General features: G+C 38.7%; 1 protein-coding gene across 2 annotated transcripts in view; it reads left to right on the top strand.

The window, feature by feature from the left end:
• Nucleotides 1-7,290: 7,290 nt before the first annotated feature.
• Nucleotides 7,291-25,709, top strand: part of LOC122798538 (protein lifeguard 2-like) — an 861,262-nt gene continuing 842,843 nt past the window's right edge. For both annotated transcript variants that reach the window (XM_044067573.1, XM_044067575.1), the window contains exon 1: nt 7,291-7,458. The gene's annotated coding sequence lies outside the window, so the exon portion shown is untranslated. The remainder of the gene's footprint in view (nt 7,459-25,709) is intronic.

A 25,709-nucleotide genomic window follows, 5' to 3' on the forward strand; every position in this document is an offset into this window, starting at 1 on the left:
ACCCAGCAACAGCCTCTAAGGCAAGACAATGTACCTAACACTTTAGTCATAGGTGTCTCTATAGTCCGGCACACTGATGTCCCACTCACTAGGTTGAACAAAGAGAAAATTACAGTCAGCTGCCTGCCGGGTGCCAGGATGCACCACACAATTCATGCACTCAACTCACTCCACAAGAAGTACAAATATGACTCTGTCATTGTCCATGTTGGAATGAATGACTTGAGACGTACCTCCCTGGACTACATGAAAAGAGACATGGAAGAGCTCTCGGATCATGTGGCCCAGGCAGGTATGACCCTAGCCCTGAGTAGCATCCTGCCTTTGCCCAGAATTATACCACAATATAAGGACAAAATGATTGACTTCAACAATTGGCTAAGCTTCTGGTGTCATTCAAAGGGGATCCAGTATTTGTCTGCCTGGGACGACATGATCAACAGACCATGATGCTTTGCCAGAGATGGTCTGCACCTGTCGCCCCTGGGATTCAGGTTACTGGCTAAGGCTCTTGCCACCCCTATAGTGCCTTTTTCAGGCAAAGTTCAAAGGACAAAACCACCACCGTAACAGGTACAAGCATGCAAAATCTGAAAGTAATGCTACTCAATGCTAGAAGTCTAAACCTCAAAATGTACTCTCTCGAGGCACTCCTAAAAATGGAGAACATCGATATCTGTGCAGTAACTGAGACCTGGTTCAAGGCTCCACAGAGCACCCCTGCAATACCAGGCTACAACTCTTACCACACTTTTCGGCCACCAAACCAAAACCGAAACACTAAAGGTAGAGGAGTGTCAATATTCACCAAGGATATTCACACCACCAGGCTAGTTGCCCAACACAATGCGTCTGAAATTCTCCAGGTGCAACTAACACTAGGTAAGACTGCAATCCAAATTGTAGCTTGCTACAGATCCCCCACCATGCCCCAAGATTCTCACTACACCTTTCTAAACATACTGGAAAATATTAAGATAGAACCGAACACCCTAATACTGGGTGATTTTAACTACCCTGCCATTAACTGGGAAAACTACTCATGTACCAACACCTTTGCCCAACGGTTCTTGGAATTCATAAATTCCAATGCCCTGGATCAACTAATCCATAGTCCCACCAGGGGCTCCAATATCCTAAACCTGGTCATTACCAACATGGGAAATCGATGCTCCACACCTATGGTCACCCCCTCATTAGTCAGGTCTGACCATAAGCTAATCACCCTTAACATCCACATCCCACCCCCCAGTAAGGAAACCTCCATAAAAAATCTCTCCAAAGCCAACTTCATGCTACTCAAGTCAGAAGTGACAAACTTCATGACACCCATGTAGACGAGAACTGAAAGTTCAACTGCTGAATCCTACATTAAGGCACTGTATGAGCACATCCACTCATGCATGAATCGTGCCATCCCAAATAGAACCAAGATGCTCTCATCCAAAAAAGGGAAGCCAATCTGGTGGTCCCCTGCCATAAACAAACTTTACAACAAAAGGAAGAAACTGTTGCAGAAAAGAGGAAAATCCCAGGATGCAAAAAACTCCCTTACCAGCCTCAGTAAGAAACTGAGATCCCTCATAAAATCCTCCAAAGCTAGTTAGGAAAATAAAATTGCCAAAGATTCCAAAGACAGCCACAAGGCATTCTATAACTATGCCAAGAATCTAAATGGCAATGCTCAGATCTGCTCTGAGCTAAAACAGAATGGCATTAAATATACTGATACCAAGGATATTGCCAATATCCTGGCAGATCGATTCAGTGCCAACTTCACCCCCTAAATGGCCCATCTCAATACTGGAAGATTGCCAGATTCTGGTAATAATGGCCACACTGGTAGAAAATACACTCTCCAAAGCTAAGAATACAGCATCCATGGGACCAGATGACATCCTGGGCTGTGTACTACATGAACTACAATATGAACTGGTACCTCACCTAAGTGTCATGTTTAATCATAGCCTCACCTCAGGTTTCATGCCCACTGAGTGGCGCAGAGCTACAGTTATCCCACTCCACAAGGGGGGATCCCAGAAACTACCATCCCATCAGTCTGACAAGCCTTATCTGCAAGGCCATGGAGCGTATTATCATGGAACTTATAAACAAAGACATTGGCAACCTTCAAACACTGGGCCCTACCCAGTTTGGGTTTGTGAAGGGCCAATCTTGTCTCCTGAACCTGATTGACTTCTTCGAATCAGTCTCTAGAGCCATGGACAAGGGTAAGGTGGTTCACACAGCCTATCTAGACCTTCCCAAGGCTTTTGACACCATCCCCCACTCTGGAATCATAGATAAACTTACTAAGCTGGGCATAAATCCCTACGTCACCCAATGGGTTGCTAACTGGCTTACTGATAGAACCCACACTGTAAAAGTAGCCGACTCCAAATCCAGCTCCAGACAAGTGGAGTACATCAGGGTTCAGTCCTGGGACCGCTCTTGTTTGGCATCTACTTCTCTGAAGTACAGGCCAACACTAAGGGACTCTGGCTAACAAAGTTCGCAGATGACTGCAAACTGGGAGCCATTACTGAATCCCCAAATGATATGGATACTCTACAAAAGGGCCTTACAGAAACAGATGCTTGATGCCAGAGCCATGGGCTCATGCACAGTGCCAAGAAATGTATAGTTATCCCCTTTGGGAAAAAACCTGTACCCATGAATTACCATATAGGTGGGAGTACACTATACACTGAAAGTGTGATAAGAGACTTAGGGACACAGGTGGACAGTGGTCTCACCTTCGATAACCACATCACCACAACAGTCAGGAAATCCTTCTATGTGGCACACCTCATCAGTAAGGGCTTTTCATCCAGAAAAAAGGAGGTCATTGTCCCACTGTACTCATCCCTCATTAGACCCATTATAGAATATAACGCCCCATTTGGCATGTACCTCTCAAGACATCTGCAACAGCTGGAGAGGCTGCAGAAATACCTTACTAAAAGAATCACAGGCCTAAAGCAGATGCCCTATGCTGACCACCTTAAAAAGCTCCAGTTATACTCTGTCACATATCTTCTACTCTGAGGCAATCTCTGCTTAACATACAAGGCCATGTCAAACCCAGAGCTGTTGGACATGCTACACTTAAAGAAATCCCGATCCCTCAGAGCCACACACTCCAGGGATCTATACCTTGTCATCAAAATAAACAAAACATGCTGGAGGGATAGGTTCCTGACCCAGAGACTCCCCAGACTCTGGAATAGATTGCCCATACATGTCAAGCAGAGTGCCTCTCTGGCCCTCTTCAAAAGGAACCTTGACGATTGGATGGGAGAAAGGAAATTCACCCTGGGGATCACATCAGTTGCCCTGCTAGACAGGGTCCAGGGAAGTAAATAGTGTGGGAAGAAATAGCCAGGGAATTGTTATGGCTAGGCTTGTATAGGCCCTAGGGCTGATAGCCTAGTACCAACCTTTGAACCTAAACTAAGGCAGGGCTAGCCACCCAATGGTGCGACCCATGGCAATAGATGATGCGGACTGTTGATGTGACACCCTAACCCCATGTACAAAAACTGTAAAAGGGGTTATGGATGGATGGATTTTTGAAGTGCCAATGTTCTGATAGGTCTGGCAATATCAGCAGAATACACAAAGCTGCAGGACAAAAGACTGAAGCACAGTATCTAAAGGCCTTTTGATGGTGCTGATCACATTGGTTGAGCAGATACAGAATAGCAGCCTGTGAAAATTAGTTGATTCAAAGCATGATGGAAGCAGCAGAAGAGGCTGTGACATTCTTTGAAGATAGTAGTTATACTGTAAGAAGAGATTTTACAGTCTGACATCAAGAAAGTTAAAGTGCTGAACTTCCAAGATGGCTACACACTGATCAACAGCATAATCTCACGTCTTAGAGTCTGAAAACAGAAAATGAGAAAAGGGATCAAGTGACACTCATTTTAGGTAAAATTCAGTAACTGGCTAGTAAGTACACTGCCTGAATGCCAGCAAAGAAGAAATTTGTAAATCCTGAAAGAGACACAACTATAAAAGGTGAAGATAAAACATTGTTTGGGAAAAATACAGCAGCTGTTCAACAAAAAGTAATTCAAGCTTCATCTCTGATACAAGTGATGGCTTCTAGTAATTTAGAAGCAAAACTAAATCAAATGAACTTAGAGATTATTAAAATGAATGAAACACAAGAAGAATTATATCATCTCTGTGACATCCCCACTCTGGACCCGTAATCCAGGAGCCTGAATCCTCAACACTGTTACTGGAGAGGGAAGTTCACTTGAAACAAAAATGGATACACCCAGTATTTACAGACGCAGCTCTCTGCATCAAGCACAATTTTTCTTTGAGTACACAGGGAGCACATTCAGTCCAGGAGCTGTTTTTCTCTCTCTCTTCAGATCCTGAATAAGACTCCCCACTGGCACAGCTGTATGGTTGAGTCCCCAGCTAAGTGTCCAAGCCAAGTCCTCTAGCACCTTCTCTATGAAACCAGTGCTTTGTGTGGCTGCTTCAAGCAGCTGACACACAGTCTTTGAGATTTGATTTTCACACACACACCTGGGAAAGGCTGGCACAGATTTACTAGCTATGCCCCCTTCTGCCCAGACTATATTGTAGTTACACTGCCCCCAGACACCAAAAGCCAGCTACTCGCATGCTCTTGCAAGGGTACCTAATTATACCAAGTGAAATTAATATTAATACAAATGGTAGTTTGACCAACATTGGGAAGGCTTTCAGAGTAGCCACAGTGTAACCAAATTGATATGAGTACTCTCAAAGGTTAAAATATTCTCTAAAGGACCTTCCACGGTGAAACATTTAAATATATTTAATAATAAAATAATATGAAAATACTAAATAGCTATTTACAATAAACACCAGAGTTTCTGTCACAGAAAATATAAAAAATAACACAGGTGGACAGGTTCACACAGTTACGTAAAAATAATTAATCTCACTATATTTTCCTGACTGATCTAGTGAATTATTATTCCCTGGTTACTTACTAGAGCAAGGCAAGACGAAGTAGGTGAGGGATCCTTCTTTGTCAGGTTCCAAAAAATAATGCCATAATTCTTCAGTCTTACCTAGTATTAAAGTATAATTTTAATGATGGATTACAGAATGACATCACATACATCTGATCTCTGGTTTCCATGCTACCCCCCTCTTTGTTTCAATAATACACACACACAGAGCCTTGCTATGATCTGCTGCAGCTCCTGTAAGTCATGAAACAATTTCAAACCTCCACCCTTCCACAGTAGCAATTAGTTCACCACAAAGGCAATGTAAAAAGCTTCCTAGTACAGACTATTTGTCTCTGGCTGCATTGAGAGCTGTAAAATAAAATCTTTATAGTCTAGGCCCAGTAATTTAATTTCAAAATATTTTCAAAGTTAGGTCTACTGAGATTAAACACTTTTCTTCCAGTATCCTCTGTTAAAACAAATACATTTAAGCAGTTACAATAATGCATGCACATTTCCTTTTCTGTCCAGCAGGGCACACTTGGTACAGTTTTAACACAAGCAGCTTTACAAATACATTTTCAACACAAACATCTGTACAAATCAGTTTGATATGGAAATAACATATAATTCTTTACAAAATTCCAGCTAGCTGTGCTGGCATATGTTACACAGCCATTGCTGTACTTCTGGCATAGCTTGCATACCTCACATCATCACAAACTCAAAGTCTCATAAAATAGAAGAAGCTTTGATTAGCTGCTCAGATGAACTTTTAAAACTACAAAAATCAGAGGATGACATGAAGAAAAGGCTGGCTAAATATGAGACCCCTCAAGAATATCCATTTTTAAAAAAATGGAGTTAGAATACAGAGCAAACCTGAGATTTTCTGCTGTACCAGAGACACTGGGAAGGAACAGACTGTATACATTTTATGAAAGCACACATATTGTTGCTCCACAACAGGGTTTGTTAAATGAAAGGGTTCATTGAATGTATGCTCCAAACGTAGCCACAAGAAAGCATCCAAGATCAGTGTTAGTAAAGATTTATTTTTATTTTATTTTACATTTGTTGACCGGGGTAGTCCGACTGGATACATGTCCATTTTCAGTGGAGTCCCGGGGAGAAAAGCTCCAACAGGGTTAAAATGACATATTGTAAAAAAGACAAAAACAATTACATAGTTTTAAGAGAGATAAGAATATTACAATAGCAGCTACATTTAGTTACATTTCATTATATTCAGGTTAGTTGACTAGGACAATAATTGCCCACTTGTATGCAGAGTTGCTGATGGTAATCTTAGTCTGGGTTCGTACAAAGACAAAGCCAGTGCGATTTATAGTGGATTTCAAGTTCTTTTTTGAATAGAGCTAGTGATGGTAAAGACGTTAGTTTATTTGGAAGAGAATTCCACACCTTGCCAATAACATTGGAGTAACTGCAATCTTACCAGCCAAATGAATTGATCCTGACAAAACTGTGGCAGAAGGGAAACGTATTAACAATTAGAAATAGCAGTGTTTGTGGAAAATAATTATTCACTGTACACCAGGCAGAAGAAATCAAATTTATCCCAGCAATTAGGTAATGTTGACAGACAAGGGTGAGAATCAAGCTGCTGTATCCAGCTGCCATCGGAATATGTTTTCCCTGGAGGATCATGGGCATTTTAACACCTTTATTGAATATCATTTAAGACGTAGGCAAACATGCATTTATATATTAAAAATAACAAACCACGTTGACATGTTCATAGACTACAAACATTATACATCACATACATTATTTTATACAATTATCATCAATCCAAACTTACATAAATTGCTCAGCTCCTGCCTTCACTTAAACCTCTCTCCACCTCCAAAATATTATTCTGCATGTATTGCTCCCACAATTTCCATTTTCTATGTAATTTGCTCCAATCCTTTTCTAAAGATCTCATTTATTTTATCTCTGTTACATTATTCACTACTTCAAATATAGTTGGTTTAGTCTTCTCTACTCGATTTCAGTGTTGTAGTAGTTGCTTTTTCTCGGGAATGACGATTCATCATTTCCACTCAATGTAACACTATCAATGCAGATTAACTCCTGATCATGCGTCTGCAGAACCTGCGGGATAACTAAAGGTGATAATTTAGAACTGCTGAGGCAAACGCACAATCTCCACACATACAGAACCTATGAACACAACCTTCACTTCGCAGATAGACGAGAATCGCGGAGACCCGTCCCACTTTAAGTGAAGATTGCAAAAGAGCCGGTAGTGTGCATTGACGTTATGGAGACTCGTCCCACCTCGAAAGCTGATTGGCAGACGAATCAGCAGGGCATGTGGACGCAGGAATTGGTTTGTTTGCGTGAGGGAACCTTGGACAGCTCTCTCGCTGGGGTACTTGGTTTTGGCATCTTTATGAAAGCCTCAGTTTTGTTTTCCTGCGGGTAACGGGGTTTGGATTTTTTCAAGGAGTTCCTGGAATTAGTAGTAAGTGTTTTTTGTATGATGTTGCATGCAGGTGATTAGAAGAAGCTGTTCTGTATGATGATTATAAAAGTGGTTGTGGAGAGGGTGGATGTCGACCTTAAATTCGACACGGGGTTTGGAAACTTGTGGGTTATTTTCATGTCATTATGTGTTTTTGAAGTTTTGACGTACATGTAGATACAGTGACTGTAGCTAAACAGCCCCCCCCCCCCCCCCCGCGCCATGATTTTGCTGTTCTTTGCCAGCAGACTATGGGTATACATATCAAGATTAAGGACTGCACTTTAATTATTCGTTTTTTCTCATTGACAGTATTGTAAATTATACATATTGTTTTAAATGCTAACTTTGATTCTGAAATTCTTAGTGCTGAAACACCACATCGGAATAACAATATGCACTGTCGTTTTCAGAGTGATTTAGCTGGTATTTTTGAAGACTTGTCCAGCGTTATGAGGCCCCATACTCATTGTCCTTAGTTCTTGAAATTATCTGTCCCCATCGTGGTAACATTGATTACCAGTTATAATATGATGGCAAGAGCTAGCTATAATGTAAAATACCGGTTCTCTATTTTAGCAGCATTGGAATTTACATTGTGGATGATTGGGACCAGCTACTGACACAACCTGAGTGATTTGGGGTCAGAAGGACACGTTCAGGAAAAAACTATTTTTTATTAGCTTGGATTGATACTTGCTTTGTTATATATTAAATTGGACATTGTAGTTATTACCAACTAGAAAGCAGCTTTCAATGAATACAAGAAAGGACTGAGATCCAGAAGATATGAATTAAATTAACATAGCCCGACAGATGTTTGTATTCTCTTTTTTGGCTTGACCAGAGAAGTTGGTTCTTTCAGCTTTGTTATGCCATGTTTCCACTATGAATATTGTTTCACAACCTGTTCGGAATTTAATATTTCATGAGCAATCAATGAAATATGAAACAGTGGCTTATATTTGTTTTAGCACGGAATTTGTTTACCTGCAGTTGAAATGGGCTTGCTTCTGTCTGTTAGATAGTTAAGTTTGATATTTTTATGGCATTACCCTAATACAGCTTTTCGGGAAGCCGCGGTAGCGTTGTCGCCTCACAGGAAGAGGTTCTCCTGTTCAATTCTCGGCTGGAGCACACTCCGTGTGAAGTCTGCATTTCCTCCCTGCGGTTGAATGGCGTTCGAAAATGGGCGTGCCTTCGTTGAAGGTTGGGCGTCGGACTGGCACCTCGGCACCGTAAAAATCAACGGCCAATCTTTAGCCAACCGGAGTTCCGCTGTGGCGACCTCTAACCGGAAAAAGCCGTTAAGAAAAACAACAACCCAAATGTGGATGTTTAAAGAGAAAACAGCAGTCGACACCAACGAGATGCGACATACAAAACATAATTTGTATACATTTGTGTTCTCTTCTTTTTGTTTTTGTAGGGTTTGATTTCAAAATATAATAGTTTATTTGGTGCCCATATATATTGCTGAATGTACCTTCTCGTGTGTTATTACTTCTTCCAGTTGACATTATTTGCTGCTTGAGGTCCAGCAACTTAAACATCTTCACTAATGTTGTCTGAGTTCTAATACCACGTGGAGAAACAGTGAATGAAAGAAATTGAAATATAAATGTAGGCACGTAGTAAATATTGATAATAATTTATGTATTTGCTTGATTTATGTACTGTTTAGCAAACTAGAATGATATACCAGATTGATTAAAATTGCTTTGAAGAAAGGGGTTTACAACTGGATAATACAATATATCCTGTAAACGTAACAAAGTTAGAACAGTAATTGTTCTTTTGATACAGTTTAGTACAGAAATCCTTGTTTTATCCACAGAAAAGGTTGGTTATCTGGGACTGTATTATATGAAGTGCTGCTGGCTGGGAAATTGTTATGTAAAGAGCTGTCTTCCAGCAGAGCACAGCAAGCAATTTTAAGGGCAATGAAAAAATGATATCAAATAAAATGGTTACATTCTATCCACAGTAGTGCATCTAAGAAGCAGCTATTGTGGTTGCATTGTTGGAGCGAGGGAGGTACAGGTAAAGTGGAATAAATTATGCAGGAGAAGACATGAAATGGTTGAGGATGAAATATTATAAATGGTATAGTAGAAAAATAAGTGGGTAGAAGACTAGGTGTAGTGGATACATCTGCAACATTAGTTTACAGTCAGAGCTACAGTAGTAAAGTAATTCTAATTGGTAGTTTTTTTCTTTTTTGTATGCATAGTGATTCATATTAAAACAGTGGAGGCAAAAAACATGGATCCCACACTACTAAAAAATAATAAAAGTACTAGCAATGAATCTCAGCAAATATACAGCCACGGTAAACCTAACAGAAGTGCACATACTTGCAAACAAGGAAATAAAAAGTAGTCTATGAAGCACTTGTTATAGTGGGGGAGAGGTGAGAGGCCTTAATCCCACAACTCTCTTTACCTTAATGTACTGAAGAGGAAAGAGCAGTTAACACAGAACTAACAGTATGGTCACACAGATGTGTGGATAGGGCAAACATCCTGAAAAGGATAACCCCATCCAGTGGTGAAATACTGCCCAGTAACCAAAATTAAAAAAATCTGCCATTTGAATTCTTGACTTAAACTGTAGTAGCTTACCAAAAGTAATGGCAGACAACCATCATACCCAAATAAATTGGAGATGTGCTTTAGTCGCTGAAAGGGGTAACCCTACATGAATTATCATTTCAGATTCCTAGCAAAAAAAATTACCGTTTTTTTCTCCTCTGGTGGACAAACCCCCCTGCATCTCATTACAGGGGTATTATCCATCATATACCCCCTGTTACTTAAATAATTCTGAAAGTATACTGTCCCTGAGAAAGAGAAACACATTTTTCCACTAGAGATCTCTGATGTGTATATAAAGAAGGTCTTTCCACTTGTCCTTGACAGTGCTCAATGAAATGGGACTCAACAGGTTGGTCTGTTTAAAAGTAGGCATTTTCAGTGATAGAAGCATAATGAAGAGGCTCCCATATAGATGCCCTCAACAAAACGGCATGGAACCTTTTGAATTTTTCACCATAAAAGACTACTTATAAATAGAAATAATTAATTGCTGTTATCTATTAAATATTAAGATTAATTTCCAAATTCATTCCTCTGGGTTGCAAAGTCCTATAACTAATAATAAACTTTGTTTCCAATTCCAAAAGCATATGAATGAAATTGTTCCATATATCCAAGTATGGTCAATGCTTCTTTATTGGACATCCTGAAGGGGGGAATGGCTGGGTTTTCTGTCTTCTGCAGATGATAGAAAATTGCATATTAAACATCCTAAGCAGGCTTTCTTCATTCCCTCCTATGCCATTATTTTTATGGGTCATTTTGAGAATCAGTTTTTATACTCTGCTGATTTTTTTTTCAGATCTTGTTGTCATTTACAAGTGTTACATTGATGATTTAAGTTTTGGTTGCAAAGGTGAATTAAGAGAATTTGAAAGATTTATGGAAGAGCTGAACGGCAATTTTTTCAGGTTAGAATTTGCATACAAGATACATAAAACTTTGATGCAGTTCTTGGATATAGAACTGTACATTAGTGAAGATAAGCGGGTACAGTTCAAACCCTATAGGAAAGCTACTGCCATCAACAATTACCTAAATGCTAACAGTATGCATCCTCCATGTTTATTAAATTCTTTACCCTATGGGGAATTTAAACGCATTTTGGTTAATACATCAGAGGAAACACAAGTAGAAAGTGAATTAATTAAAGTTAAAGACAAAACTTTTGAGGAGAGGTTACTCAGTAGAAATCATAGAAAAGGCTAAAAATAAGTTGGTAGGGGAGGAGCCAGTTAGACATTTGAAAAGGGGAATTACCTTCAGGGGAACACATGATAAATGTGTGTATTCAGTGCAAAAAAAAAAGAAAACTGACCATGATAATGAGAAGGAAATGTATTTTGTTAGCAGATTTTTCTCCCTTTTCATATGTCTTTAAATGTGATCATTTATGGTCTGCTATTAGTCAAAATGAGGTACTTGGCAAACTGTTTCCATAAATGCTGACATTCTCTTATTGAAGATTTTTAAATTTAAAGGAGTTGTTGAATTTAAAGGTATCACATGAGTGAGGGACTAATCAGGGTTCTTTCCCTTGTGGCAAATGTAAAGTATGTAGGAGAATCAAAAACATATCAGGTAGTAGAATCAATGGGAGATTGTATCATTTGGTTGAGAGGATCTATATCATATATTCGAAATTCCAAAATGTCGAACACCATATATTCGAACTTGGAATTTCGAATATTGAAAACACTGAATGCTTAGAATAGCGAATTTTTTCCCAGGGAAAAATTTGCTGTTCCGAGAAACATACACACAAAATAAGCACACCAAAATAAGTAAACCACACAAATACAGTTAATAAAATCCAGCCCCACACTAAACCACACATACCTTACTAACTATCCACTTACCTTAACCTGCACCCTAACCCTAAGGTCCGTAACTATCGCACACATACCCTACAAAACTACACACAAACAAAGCAATAAATACACACACATACAGTTAAAACCCAATCCTACACTACACCATACATACATTACTAACTATCCACTTACCTTAACCCTCACCCTAACCCTAAGGTCCATAACTCTCACACCACAGTGGAGGAAATAGCAAACTCCAATGACGGCCCACTGATTTCTTTCCCTGGGAACAAAATCGATGTTCCGTCAGTTCGCTCTTCTGAGATTTCGAACATTTCAGTTTGATTAAATTAAATTTGGCGTTTTCAACATTTGAAATGCTGATAGGAACCCGGTTGAGAGATTCAACTGCTGTTCTCGTGGGGTAGTGTATATAATATGGTGCACACCCATTAAATGGTGCAAACATAGGCCAAACTGAAAGTATGGTCAAAATACACATACTCGAACATTTGGGGGACATGAGGAACCATTGTTTGGACAGTCCCATGGCTTTGCATTTTCATGCACCTCATGCAGGGTTTGATGCTAGCTTCTTTTTTAGCATTCTAGCTATACTTGGATATAGGGGGCAGTTTCATTCATTTGCTTTTGGAAATGGAAATGGAAACAAGGTTTATTATTAATTACAAGACTTTACAACCCAGAGGGATGAATTTTGAAATTAATCTTAATATTTAATAGCCTTTTGAATTATGCCAAACTTCCTTCCAGTGAGTACATGCTTTCATGAGCATTTGCATTAGAATTTACACATAAGATAACGTTTGTAATGTAAATTTCAACTGTATATGCTATGCTCTGTCATTATTTTGGCTATTAGGTACAGACAATAAAAAAGAGCCATAAAACTTTCCCAACAGGGAACGTCAGATCCTGCAAAACCAGCAGGCACGTGTAGTATAAACATACAGCAGTAGAAAGGATAACAAACATCAGGATAAGCATGTAAAGCAAGGCATTGTGCTGCCCAGACCCATATAGTGAGCCTGCATTGTCCAAGCTTCATGTAGCTAGAAGTATGCTACTCTACTGAAAAACAGCTACAGCTGCATTCTGCCTTGTTTTTATATGTGGTCTAATGGCTACAGGTTAGAGGTCAGTTAGTGGAAAATGAAGTAAAGCCTTTGAAGTAGAAGAGTATACAGTAATAATATCAACAGCACAAACCTCCAACACAGCAGTCACCATGATATTCATTTATCAGCGAGGACAGTTCAACTTTCAAAGAATGTGTATGAAAGAAAGCTATAAAGTATTCAAAGCAAATAGTAGTGAAACTAAAATTTGAGACAACATGCTTTTGCTTTTAAGGTAATCGCACAGATTCCAGTTGAAGCAGCACTTTCTGTGCTTAAAATTGTCAATCTGAATGCTTTGATCTTAACTTAAAAGTAGTTGCTGAATTATTTTTAAAAATCTTTATTAAATCATCATATTTTAAAAGGTAACATGAGTATACTTACATTAGTGCAAAGAAACAGTAGTGACATGTTCCTTTGCTATTTTCATGTAGTATACATATATGATTTCTTTTAAAAAAACTAATTCAGTCTAGTATTACACAAATTGCTCATATCCTGCCTCATATCACTCTAGCTCCTAAACATTATTCTGCATGCGTTGCTCCCTTAAATTCCATTTATTTCTATGAATGTGTTCTTTCCCTTTTCTACAGATCCTTTGTTAAGTAATTTTATCTCCTTTACAATATTCATGTCAGTACTTCAATTACAGTTGCCTTAGATTTTGATTTTTCATTTCTAATAATTATTTTTTGGCAGCCAAAAGCATTAAACTTAAAAAGGCCTTGCTATGTCTTGGCAATTCTCATCATATATCCCAACTCAAAAGAATAATTTCCTTCATTACAGCCATTTGTTTCCCCATCATTTCTGTCAAAGTACTCTGCAGGGAATTTTTAAATTCTGCCAGCTCATTGAATTCCCTAAAAATATGTTTGCAATTATCTGTTTCTTCTCCATTATACCTCCAGCATTTGCTGTCTACCTGAGCGAAAAGTCCTGTGAAGTCTACTTGGGTTAAAAAATACCTTTGCAAAATATTTCCATGCAAAAATCCTTAACCTTTTATGTTGCATACTTGGGAGCTATACAGATTTGTTTCCATTGTTCAACTGTAAATTGCCTTTCCATTCTCTTTTCCCAGTCTTTTGTAACCTCCACTGAATGATTTTTATACCTATCATGCAATTTTTTATAAACAGTAGCATCTTTTAGTTGCAGAAATATTGGTAACTGTAGGTTTGCTTGCATTCTCATTCATTTATCCAAAACATTCAGGAAAATAATGCCTGACTGATTATTTGACAGTAATAAGCAGTGTGACTTCTCTTTGCATGGTGTGTTAAATTATTACATACACTAACTTACTTAACAGTATCTTGGACAACATTCATTTTACTGATGTGCATATGGAGATGTTGACAGAGGAGAGGACCCATGGTGTAGTGAGTGTTTCCATCTGCTGCAGGTAAGTAGGACACATCATACCTACCACATTTAGTTTATTTCCTTCTCCTTTGCTGGTTAAACTGTCAGTCTGTCTTAAATAATGCCAACTGGCATATGACTTTTTATAGTACGACAGCACAGCTAGCAAAATCTAAATGAGATATTCATATGGGATCATAGTAGATATTTTGCATGGCTCATTGCAGAGCAATACAATAATTCATCCAGTTAGCCCATTTTTATTTTATTCACTTTAATTATGTTCATGCTTGATGGCTAACGCTCAGAACCTGTGCTACTTTTCTAATAACCTTATGGCCTTTGTCATAGTTAGATTGGTTTATAATTTCTTGCCATCTACATTGGATCACTCAGCATGTGAACCCTCTGTCTTCAACAGGAATTTCTTTCCTACAGCCTGTATTCAGGATAGGCATTGCTGCTGGTTTTACTCCATTCAGGGCATTACAAATGATACCATGATGTTGGCTGGATGCTTGGCAGTCATTATGGCCACACCCCTGACCTTTAGGCAGCTAAAACTTTGCAATGTTATTATGTGTAGTTTACTAGCCCAGCATCACCTCGTTGTGTTTGGATAGTTGGCACAATTCCACATGTTTCTGTGTACATTTTCTTTTACAACTGGTGGAGTGGGGATGGAATGAAATATTAGAACACAAATGGTGTGTTGCAGTACCTGTTATATAACTTAGCTTAAATGTGTTCAGGTGGTGTGGGGGTGAAGGGATTGAGATAGCTATTAGGGAGGAAATCTGATTTGAAGCTGGAAAGAGGACTGTTTCCACACTTATATATGGTACACACACACACACACACACACACACACACACACACACACACACACACACACACACACACACACACACTCTCTCTACTTGTTACAGCTTACGTTTTATTTTTATTTATTTGTTTATCTTTTGTTTTCCAGACTCTGTCTAGGCTTATGGCTTATTTTCAGTGAAAACCTGAAGTGATATTTGTATTGATTAGTGGACATTTGGCCAAAACACAGGGAGAATACTCCTGCCCAGTATCCAGTTTGAAGTGATGAGGGATTCCAAGACTATAGTAGTGGTAGAGGCAAGCTTCACTGTAGATGTACAGTATGTGATGAATGTTTGAATGTTATTTCTGAGACTGTTGTCTTACAAGATGTAGAAATTGTTGTGGGTATACCAGTGCATTCCCTAAATAAACTGTAATGTTTGGTGTCTGTTTTAACACCTTTATTGAATTATCACTTAAGACATAGGCAAACATATGTTATGTAAAAGAAAACAAACCATATTAACATATTCCCAGTTACATACATTATAAGTCACATACATTCTTTTGTATCACTAGAATTAGTCCAACATAAGATAAATTGCTTACTTCCTGCCTTAACTTAAACCTCACTACTCCTCCTCAGGATCATTGTTATGCATCTTTTGTTCCCACAGTTTCCATTTATTTCTATGTGCATTGCTCCTACCCTTTTTTAAAGATACCATTTCCATTTTTTTTATCTCTGTTACAATATTCAAGATGCCAAACATAGTTAGTTTAGACTTTGATTTCCATTTTTTAGCAATTGTTTTTTGGCAGCCACCAAAATTAAACTTAGCAAGGCCTTACTAGCAATTCAGATCCTGTGTCCTAGCACAAAAGAATAATTTCCTTAGTTATACCCATTTCCTCACCCAATATGTCTGACAAAGCACTCTATAAAGAATTTTTGAAGTCTACCAACTCATTACATATGTTCCCAGTTGCCTCTTTCTTCCCTATCATACCTTCAACATTTGCCATCTACCGGAGGAAATTTCTCTGAAGTCTGCGTAGGCTATAAAAATACCTATGCAAACAGTTCCAAGCAAAAATCTTAAATCTTTTAGACTTTGCTGCATACGTCGTAGCTGTACATATGTCCTCATTTTTTCTTTGTAAATTGCTTATCCAGTCTCTCTTCCCAATCTTTTCTAACATCTTCTGATAGATTCCAATAGTTATTGTGCAATGTTTTATATTCCCTACTAATTATCCATTTTTAAGATCAGCTTCTGTTCTAGCTTCATTTAAAAAATCTACCAGAGCAGGTCTTTCATTTCTATCTGTTTCTCTTTCTGTGACTATACTCTGATATCAATCCCTGGCAGGGAAGGCAGTCTTTTGCCTGAACTCCAAATGTCTTCTTGTCCTCTTCCCATTCTGTTACCTTTCCTTTCTACCTTTCTAGTTATTTGTTGCCAGTACTTTTGTACCTTTACCAGTTTGCTGAAGTAAATTCCAGCCCCTTCTTGCCTGCTCTCTGTACCCCTAATTGCAGTCCTCCCTTTTAGCAAACTCCCCTTTCTATATTCTAGTGTTGACTTAGTTCTCTGAATATTTTATGCTATTCTGTGAATATAATGTTATGTGTGTGTGTTCTTGTTTTTCTTGATTCCACCACCGTGTTTCATCATCATACCTTTTCACTTGTGTTATATATATGAGCATTAACTGTGTAGCTATAGAATATCCCTTCAAAATAGGTGATCCTAAACCACCTTGTGGTATTGGAATGATCAACTTCTCCCACTTGACCCTTGCCCTCTTCCCCTCTCAGATAAACTCATTCAGCTCTATTAATTATTCTTTACAATTTCTTCTCTAGTTGATAAAAATATGCTTCACTTGTATATTAAACTACGGGACTAAAAACATTTTCACTGCTTATATTCTTGCTATCCATATCCATAAACAAGAGCTTCCAGTTTCTCAGTTTTTGTATTATTTTTTGTTTAGTCTCTTCCCACATATCCTTAGCTACTATAACAAAAGCCTTTTTAATCCATACACCTAAATACTTCTTTTTACTATGTTCCTATAAATGTGGGTATTGCTGAACCAATTCATGTGTGGGTATATAGTCTATAACTATATCCTTTGTTTCATCTTCATTAATTTTATTTCCCCAAAAGACTTGAAACCATCTCAAAATGTTCCACATCACTAAGATGTCCTTTTCTGGTATTATCAAGTGCAAAATAATATTGTCTGCAAATAAAGCCAACTTTTATTGATTGCCATACCAAAGATATCCATTAATTTCAGAGTCCCTTATTTTCTTTGCCAGTGACTCTAAATGTAAAGCAAATAACAAAGGGTAAAGATGATACCCCTACCTGGTTCCCCTGTTCAGACACAACTTGTATTAGATAGGAACCCTCCCACTTTAATTCTTGCCTTAAATCCCTCATATATCCTCCTGATTAACATTATTATTGTATCAGGAATACACATGCTTCCATTGCCGTACTCATAAAATCCCAACATACTCCCTTGAATGCTTTCTTTGCGTCAAGACCCACCAACAACAGCAGATTTTTTTTCATTCTGCTTCCCTCTAGATCATCATTGTTCTATTAATGTTAACCATTTGCCCCCCCTCCACAAAACTACACTAATCCATTGATGTTTGCTCATTAAAAAAAGTGTGTGTGTGAATTGCCTCACATGTTATAGCTATTTGGAGTTATACTGTTGTTTTACAGTCTTTAGAGGGAACTCATTAAGTTTGCTAAAGTTCTGTTTGATTTCTCTTGTTTGGATTTTGAGTAGCCACACTTACTTAAGAATAAAGCATGTATTTTACATATTTGCCTGTGAGCCAAAGGTACTTCATAGGACATGCTTAGTGTGAGATTTGCTTGGAGGTCGCAGTGTTCCTTCTGAGTGTCTCATTGCACTGAATTTACTTCTCCTCCCTCTGATCCAGGAAAGGCAAATTGTGTCTTTGTATAAAATAATCTTTGTTGATACAGGTAACTAATTCAGAGGATTTTGCTGAATCTAGTTCTTCATTAGCTCAAAACCATCTGGTTCATCAGCCTTGAAGTCTTCTAAGGGCTAAGTTGTGGAAATCTATAGAAAGAAGCCTGAATTTCTAAAGAGCCTAAAAATCTCCTCTCCTGTTTCTGAGGTAGCATCAAAAATAATATCATGCACTCAGAAAGCCTCCTTTGAAGACAAGTGAGAAAACGTTATCTCTTTTCACAGTATTAACTGATTTGGCACCTAATAAAGAGGTTGTCACTGTTTTGGATTCTGAATCTTCAGTGCTTAGACTTTCAGTGGTGAGACAAAGGGCCACCTCACTGATGTTTCATTTTAATGATCACACATTTGTGGAGACTTCTTTAGAGCTCAGCAAATGTTTTTGATGCCTGTTCCCCTTCTTGTTTTCAGCAGGAATAGAGAGTTGGCCACATATTTTGCCACGCCTATGACATTAGTGTTTTCTTCTTTATTCCTGCTATTTTTGGCATTGGCCTCAATTATGTCAGCATCGCCTGTTAAGTTATCTTTAATGGTGCTGCAACATGAATCAATTACTGCAATATTGATGTCAGCAGAGGTGTTGACAATGTCGCTCCTGATTTTGCCAACTTTGACATTACTATCAATTATCATTGTTGATGATACTGATGCTGACTGTGTCAGCCTTTACTGTGCCCTCAGGCTGTACTCTGGCAGCAGCTTTTAGTTTTAATATCAGCCTCCATGTTTTTGACACTGATGTCTGGACCATCAGTCTTAGTGTTGGAGGATTTTACCCAGAGTGTTTCAAGATCACTACAGTTGTCATTGTCAGTCTTGATTCCTAGCCAGCAACTATTGTTGTTGTGCTACTTTCTAAATCATACCCTTTGTGATTCTAGCATTGCTGTCAGCATTAGAAAGTTGTGTTGTTGAAACTTGGGCTCCACAAGCTGTCATCTAGAGCTGACAGACCAAACCCCTTCTGTGACTTTCTCAGGTCAGTTCAGTCCATAAGGAAGAAATAGTTCTCTTTTTAAGATTCTCTGTCCTTGAAAGATTCTCATATGAAGGCCACTTGCAACAGGAAATGCAAAGGTTTGCCTGCTGTATTTCTCATAAATGATTATGACACTGATGGGGCTACAGACTCTCAAGTGTTCCCTCGTGAAGACTGAAAATTGGTGGAGATCCTGTAGAAGATGCATTTAAGATGGGCCTAACTCATTGATTCCATATCTGTGGAAGGATTTCAGGTGTACAGAACAATCTGTGGGTGGTTCTACCTTTGGTAGAAATTTTAAAGGCTGCTAGTAGAACTGTTTGAGAAAACACAAATTCAGTTCACAAGAAGGCAGACAGTGTCCTGCACCCTCACAGAGAATGCAATGTCGGGTCAGAGACTCCTAAACTGAACACTGTGGTGTCAGCAGTTGCTGTAGTGAGGACTGCTGAAAGTCAGAGCACTCTAGCCACAAGATAATGAGTCCCAGGTGTTGGATTGTCTAGGGAGGTACATATTTATGCATCCTCCATGTTTTCTGTGAGAGTGCTAAATTACCTGGACCTCGTGGTAGAATTTCATTGAGATATATCTAATGAACTTCAGTAGGTATTGCTCCAGTTGTTAGTCATACCTACCAGAGGAATTTTTTTTAAAACACCTTTATACCTTTATTGAATTTTCACTATGAAATTGGCAAACTGTATTAACAAGTTCACGTTTACAAGCATTATAGATCACATTTATTATTTTATAAAACATGATCAAACCAACATTGTATAAACTGTTCATTTCCTGCCTTCTCTTAAACCTCCTTCCTCCTGAAAAATATTTTTTCTGCATAATTTCTTTTGTTTACTTTGTAATTTACTCCTACCATTTTCTACAGACCCCACTTCCTGTTCTTTTAGCTCTGTTACAATATTCAGTACTTCAAATATAGTTAGTTTAGACTTTGATTTCCATTTTCTAATAATTGATTGTTTTGGCAGCCACCAGAATTAAACTTAAGAAGGCCTTACTATGTCTGGGCAATTCAAATCCTGTATCCCAGCTCAAAAAATAATTTCCTTGGTTACACCTAGTATTTTTGACAGAGTACTCTGTAGGAAATTTTTAAAGTCTGTCAGCTCATTACACTGTGAGAATATATGCTTCTAGGTACCTCTTTCTTCCCCATTATACCTCCAACATTTGCCATCTACCTGAAGAAATTTTATTTGGAGTCTGCTTGGGGTTTAAAAGTACACATGCAAACCCTTCCAGGGAAAAATCTTAAATTGTCTTGATTTTATTTCATATTTGGGAGCCATGCATATGTCCTTCCATTGTTTCTTTGTGAATTGCATATCTAATCTCTCTTCCCAATATTTTCTGAGAACCTGTGATTGATGCCTGTAGTTATCGTGCAGTATTTTATGTGCCCTGCTAATAACCCATTTTTTAACAGCAGCTTCTATTCTAGATTCAAGTAAGAACTCAACCAGTGCAGGTCTTTCATTTAGGATTTCCCTATCCCTTCCTCTTTGCCGGTATTGTGATATCAGTCCTCGATAGGGAAGGCAGCCTCTAGCTTCCAGTCCAAATGTCTTCTTGGCTTTTCCTATTCTGATTTCTTTCCTTCTCTAATTATTTGTTCCGAATACCTTGGTTCCTTTGCCAGCTTTTTTGTTTAAATTCCAGCTTCCTCTTGCCTATTCTCTGTACCCCTAATTGCAGTCATCCCTATCAGCAGACTCTCCTTTCTCCATTCCTGTGTTGGTTTAGTTTTTAGTATACTTTCTGCTACTTTATGAATATAATATTCTATATGACTATTGTTATTCTCCTTAAGGATCTACATCCAAAATCCCACTCTTTCCTTGTTTCTTGATATAACCTCTACTTCATCATCATCCCTTTCTACTTTGAATTGTAGCTTTTTGCTTTTGTTATGCATAAGAGACTTAATTCTATAGCTGTAAAATATCTTTTCATATCATATCAAAGGTAATTGTTGTCCCGATCAGCAATGATATCCATGATGGAGACCTTTTTGATGCAGTATTTATATAGTACAAAAGGTTCTGCCAGGGCTGTGTGGGTCCGGTGTAGCAATTTGCTGATGAGGTGGCTGTTTTTAACAGATTTTTTCAAGGTACTTAAAGTGATCTATATGAATGCTGCATTCCAGGGACCAGTATTATATGAGGTGGGAGCAAGGCACAAATGGAAAACATGGAGAAAGAGAATAAGACTGCAGTGGTTGTTGGTGTAAAATTTTAGCCTCCTCAATGCGTGTTGTCTAAGATGCAGAAGAGTCCTTGACAAATGTGGTTTAGTCTTAGGCAAAAGAGACAAAAGCAACAATCTGGAAAGAACCATAATGGTCACTGTAGGCCCTGAAACAAGGGCCTGAGCAGTCAGGAGTTAGCCAAAACCTGTTTATGAGTGGTCAGCAGCATAGTGACCTTATCTAACTGCTTTCCTTTGCAGACAGTAGTAGATTGTCTGTCCATCAAACTGTCATCTTGGAAAGCCATAACCAAGGGCAAATGGGTGAAGGTGCTCATATGAAGGGGTTACAAAGGTCCTTTCCTTTTGCCCCTAGTTTCAGTTTCCCTCCCTTACCAGCTGTCCCACCCCATCAGAATAAAATGGCAAAAAACAGAGGTCTTAAACCTTGTAAACAAAACAGCGTTCAAAGAGGTCCCACCAGAGCAGAGGGATGCTAGTATTTCAAGTCCTTTTTAATGACAAATAAGGCAAAGGACATTGGGTTAATTTTTGAATCTAAGTGGCTTTAATGCATTGACATTTTCTGAATAGTTTTGATGCACTTAGCCCACCCTTATCTGGCAGAAGGACACTGAGTATATACTGTGGACCTCCAGGACACCTGTTCCACATCAAGAATGCAAAGGAATTCAACATTGGAGACAGTCATTACCAATTCCAGACTCCTGTTTAGTTTCACCTTATCCTCCAGGGTGAGTACCAAACACAGGATGAGGCTTTGGTGTATTTGTGGCTTCAGGAAGACAATATGTTCCTATATTTTGATGACAGACTTCTATCAACCCATTCTGCGCAACATGTAGTGTTGCTGAAGTAGTCTTTGCTCACCTTATTCCATCATCTGGAATTAACATTGAATCTGGTCAAGCCACAACTACAGCCTGCATAGCTGCTCACTTTTATAGGCTGCAGCTTGGACATATTTTTTTTGCAGAACTAGACTCCCCAAGGTTAGAGGCCAGTCTTTCCATACCAAAGTTTCAACATTTGTATCTTTGATAGCCACAATTTACTTCTGTTTCAGATTGCTTGGTCTCCTGGTGGCATCCACATAAGGATTAGTCAGTGGCTGTAGCAAGTCCAATGGTTTTAGAGTACAAACCCTCAGGTGCATTAGAGCTGTATCACAGCATAGTGATAAAGTCTAACAACTTCTCCTTCAACAGTCCTTTCCATCCCTGTGGATGCATTAGCCCAGGAGTGGGGGTCACGATTTCAGTGGGTAGATAGTCTGTGATATCTAGACATCATCTGAATTACCCCTTCATGTCAAATTATGCAAAGTGACAGCAGTTCTGTTAACCCTTCAAGCATTCCAGGACTCCCTTCCAGTGGGAGTTCATACCATATAGACAGATAACATGGCAGTTGTGTGGCACATCAAAAAGCAAGGGGAAAATCCTATCCCCTATATAGGGAATCTGTGAGAATGTAGGAATTGACAGTGTCCATCAGCTGGTTTCCTTGTTGCCATATGCATCCCTCAGGAGTCCAGTCTTTTGGTGAGCAAGCTAAGCAGATGCTTGCTGCTAAACCAGGAGAGCCCCTTCAGTATCTCTGTGGAAAGGAGGATTGTAAAAGGAAAACTGAAGAACTATCTTATAGAGAAAATAAGAAATTAATTTAACATACATATAAATATAAAACAAATGAGTCACTACAGGGTTAATTAAAAGGTATTAATGTAATAGCCATTATAACATTCAGATGAAAATAATTGCTTGGTCAAAATTGATTGACAGTTAAGATACAGAAAATCTCAGCTTTTATACATTTTTAGTTAACAAAGTCGCACCCGTCTGCAAAAGTAAGTCTGTTCTGTTTATGACGAGATCTTGGGTGTTCTCATTCTTATTTATGATGACTTTCATGATCACTTTGCAATTCTTCCTGAAGATGAAGGACATTGTCCTTTTGACTTTCAGGCAGGCTCTATAACATGTGCTAATAACACTGCTTTCAACTTTTATAGCACAAACATGGATGATGGCTATTTACTGAACAAAACAGTTGCACGTTGAAAACAGACTGAACTTGAGCAACAGTAAACTCCTGTTCCTTTGAAACTTAACATTCCTTGAAAATGCACAGAATTTTTTTGTTCTTAAAAATGGACTGGAACTGAACATTCTTTGAAAATGCATTGGAACTCAACATTCTTTGAAAATGTACTGAAACTCAACAGCCCTTGATAATGCATATGCTGATGACAGTTTGGTCGTTGGTGTAAAGAATTCAGGCTCTAGTCTTCTGTAATCAAGGTACAGGGTTTGAGCCTGAATATGTTAAACAACCTGCCATCCCTAACTGGGGCATTACACACACACACACAAATATGTTCTCCATGATTTGCTCACCTCTGATTGGCTATTCTCCATAAAAATCCCATACTCCACTCCAGTGATTAAATTTGTGTGCCTTCTTAAAGAAGAAATGTAAGTTTAGTAGTCCCCCCAAGCCTGCAGGCCCTAGGCAACTGCCTAGGTCACCTTTGCTGGATCTGTCTCTGGTACAGGTCTGTTTTAAGTATCCCTATTTCCACTTTTTATTTACAAAATAAGGCTGAGAAAACAGAATGAATATATTTGTGCAGTAAATCAAAAATGTTGTATTGCAAAAGTAAAATAAAGGTAAGTATTATGTGTTTCTGTAAATTAAAATGTGAGATTGAGATGACCTGGTCATAACCTAGCTTGTGAATTATTTAGGTAATTATACATATCTCACCATCTGTAAGCTCAGTACTCACATTTTCACAACAGTAGCACTTCGTCGAAGATTCGCTTTAGCGAACCTAACTTCATTGACCACAAATCACCAAACTTCACTTCCGTGAACGTTCACATCGAAAAAAGATTTCACCAGGGAAAGGAAGCACTTGGCCAACACAACACCTGAACACACACCTCAGTATTTCAAACCCACTTGAGTGGGGAGCTGTGCTCCCACCCCCCCCAATGTGGGGGGCTGTGCCCCCACACTCATCTAACTATATGTACCAACTCCAAGATCGCACTACACTGGGGAAAAGAGCAAAGTTGAAGGACAAAGTTGTGCTTTTGACCAACTGCTTCCTTTCCCTACTTAAATCTTTTACTAATGTGAAAGTTTGCGGAAGTGAAGTTCAGTGATTTGGGGTTGATGAAGTCAGAATAGCTGAAGTGAATCTTCAATTAACTGAATGGGGCCCCAAGAAACACCTCTGTCTTTAAGTTAACATTGTACAAACATTCAGGCTCAGTTTGTTTGTTGTACACTAGACTTTGTCTTACAGTACAAATAAGACACCAGTGTATTCATTAGTAAAAAACTGGCTTTTAAACTGTCCTTCTGTCCTGGAATTTCAGCAAAATATAACAACTAACTCACTGTGATCATTGTACATATTAGAGGGAGAGGAAGGGTTGATTATATTTAATTTAATAATATATAAATATTAAATATATAAGACCATGATTTTTCAAGTTTCACACTGTTTTGGTCACATAAGAGAAAATCATGTATATGTGTGTCTTATTAGTTCAGTGACTTCAACTGCACATAGAACAAACTTTGCTTGATTGTGTTTCAAAACTCCAGAGAATCATAGTAATTCTTATAGCTCCTTACTGGCCATGATAGGCCTGATTCCTTTTTTGTCTCATGTTTTGAAGAAGCCCTTGTTGATGAGTCCCATGAGGGCACTGCTGATTAGGTTCATAGGTTGGTACTAGGCTATCGGCCCTAGGGCCTATACAAGCCTAGCCATAACAATTCCCTGGATATTTCTTCCCACAATATTTACTTCTCTGGACCCCTGTCTAGCAGGGCGACTGACATGATCCCCAGGGTGAATTTCCTATCTCCCATCCAATCATCAAGGTTCATTTTGAAGAGGGCCAATAAGGCGCTCTGCTTGACATATATGGGGAGTTTATTCCAGAGTATGGGGAGTCTCTGGGTCAGGAACCTGTCCCTCGCTCATGTTTTGTTCATTGTGATGACAAGGTTTAGATCCCTGGAGCATGTGGCTCTGAGGGATTGGGATTTCTTTAAGTGGAGCATGTCCAACAGCTCAGGGTTTGACATGGCCTTGTATGTTAAGCAGAGATTGCCTCTGAGTAGACGATATGCCACAGAGTACAGCTGGAGTTTTTTTAGACGGTCAGCATATGGCATCTGCTTTAGGCCTGTGATTCATTTAGTGAGGTATTTCTGTAGCCTTTCCAGCTGTTGCAGATGT

This window comes from Protopterus annectens, chromosome 3.part1 (genome assembly GCF_019279795.1).
Source record: "Protopterus annectens isolate FY-2018-M chromosome 3.part1, PAN1.0, whole genome shotgun sequence".
Lineage (NCBI taxonomy): Eukaryota > Metazoa > Chordata > Ceratodontiformes > Protopteridae > Protopterus > Protopterus annectens.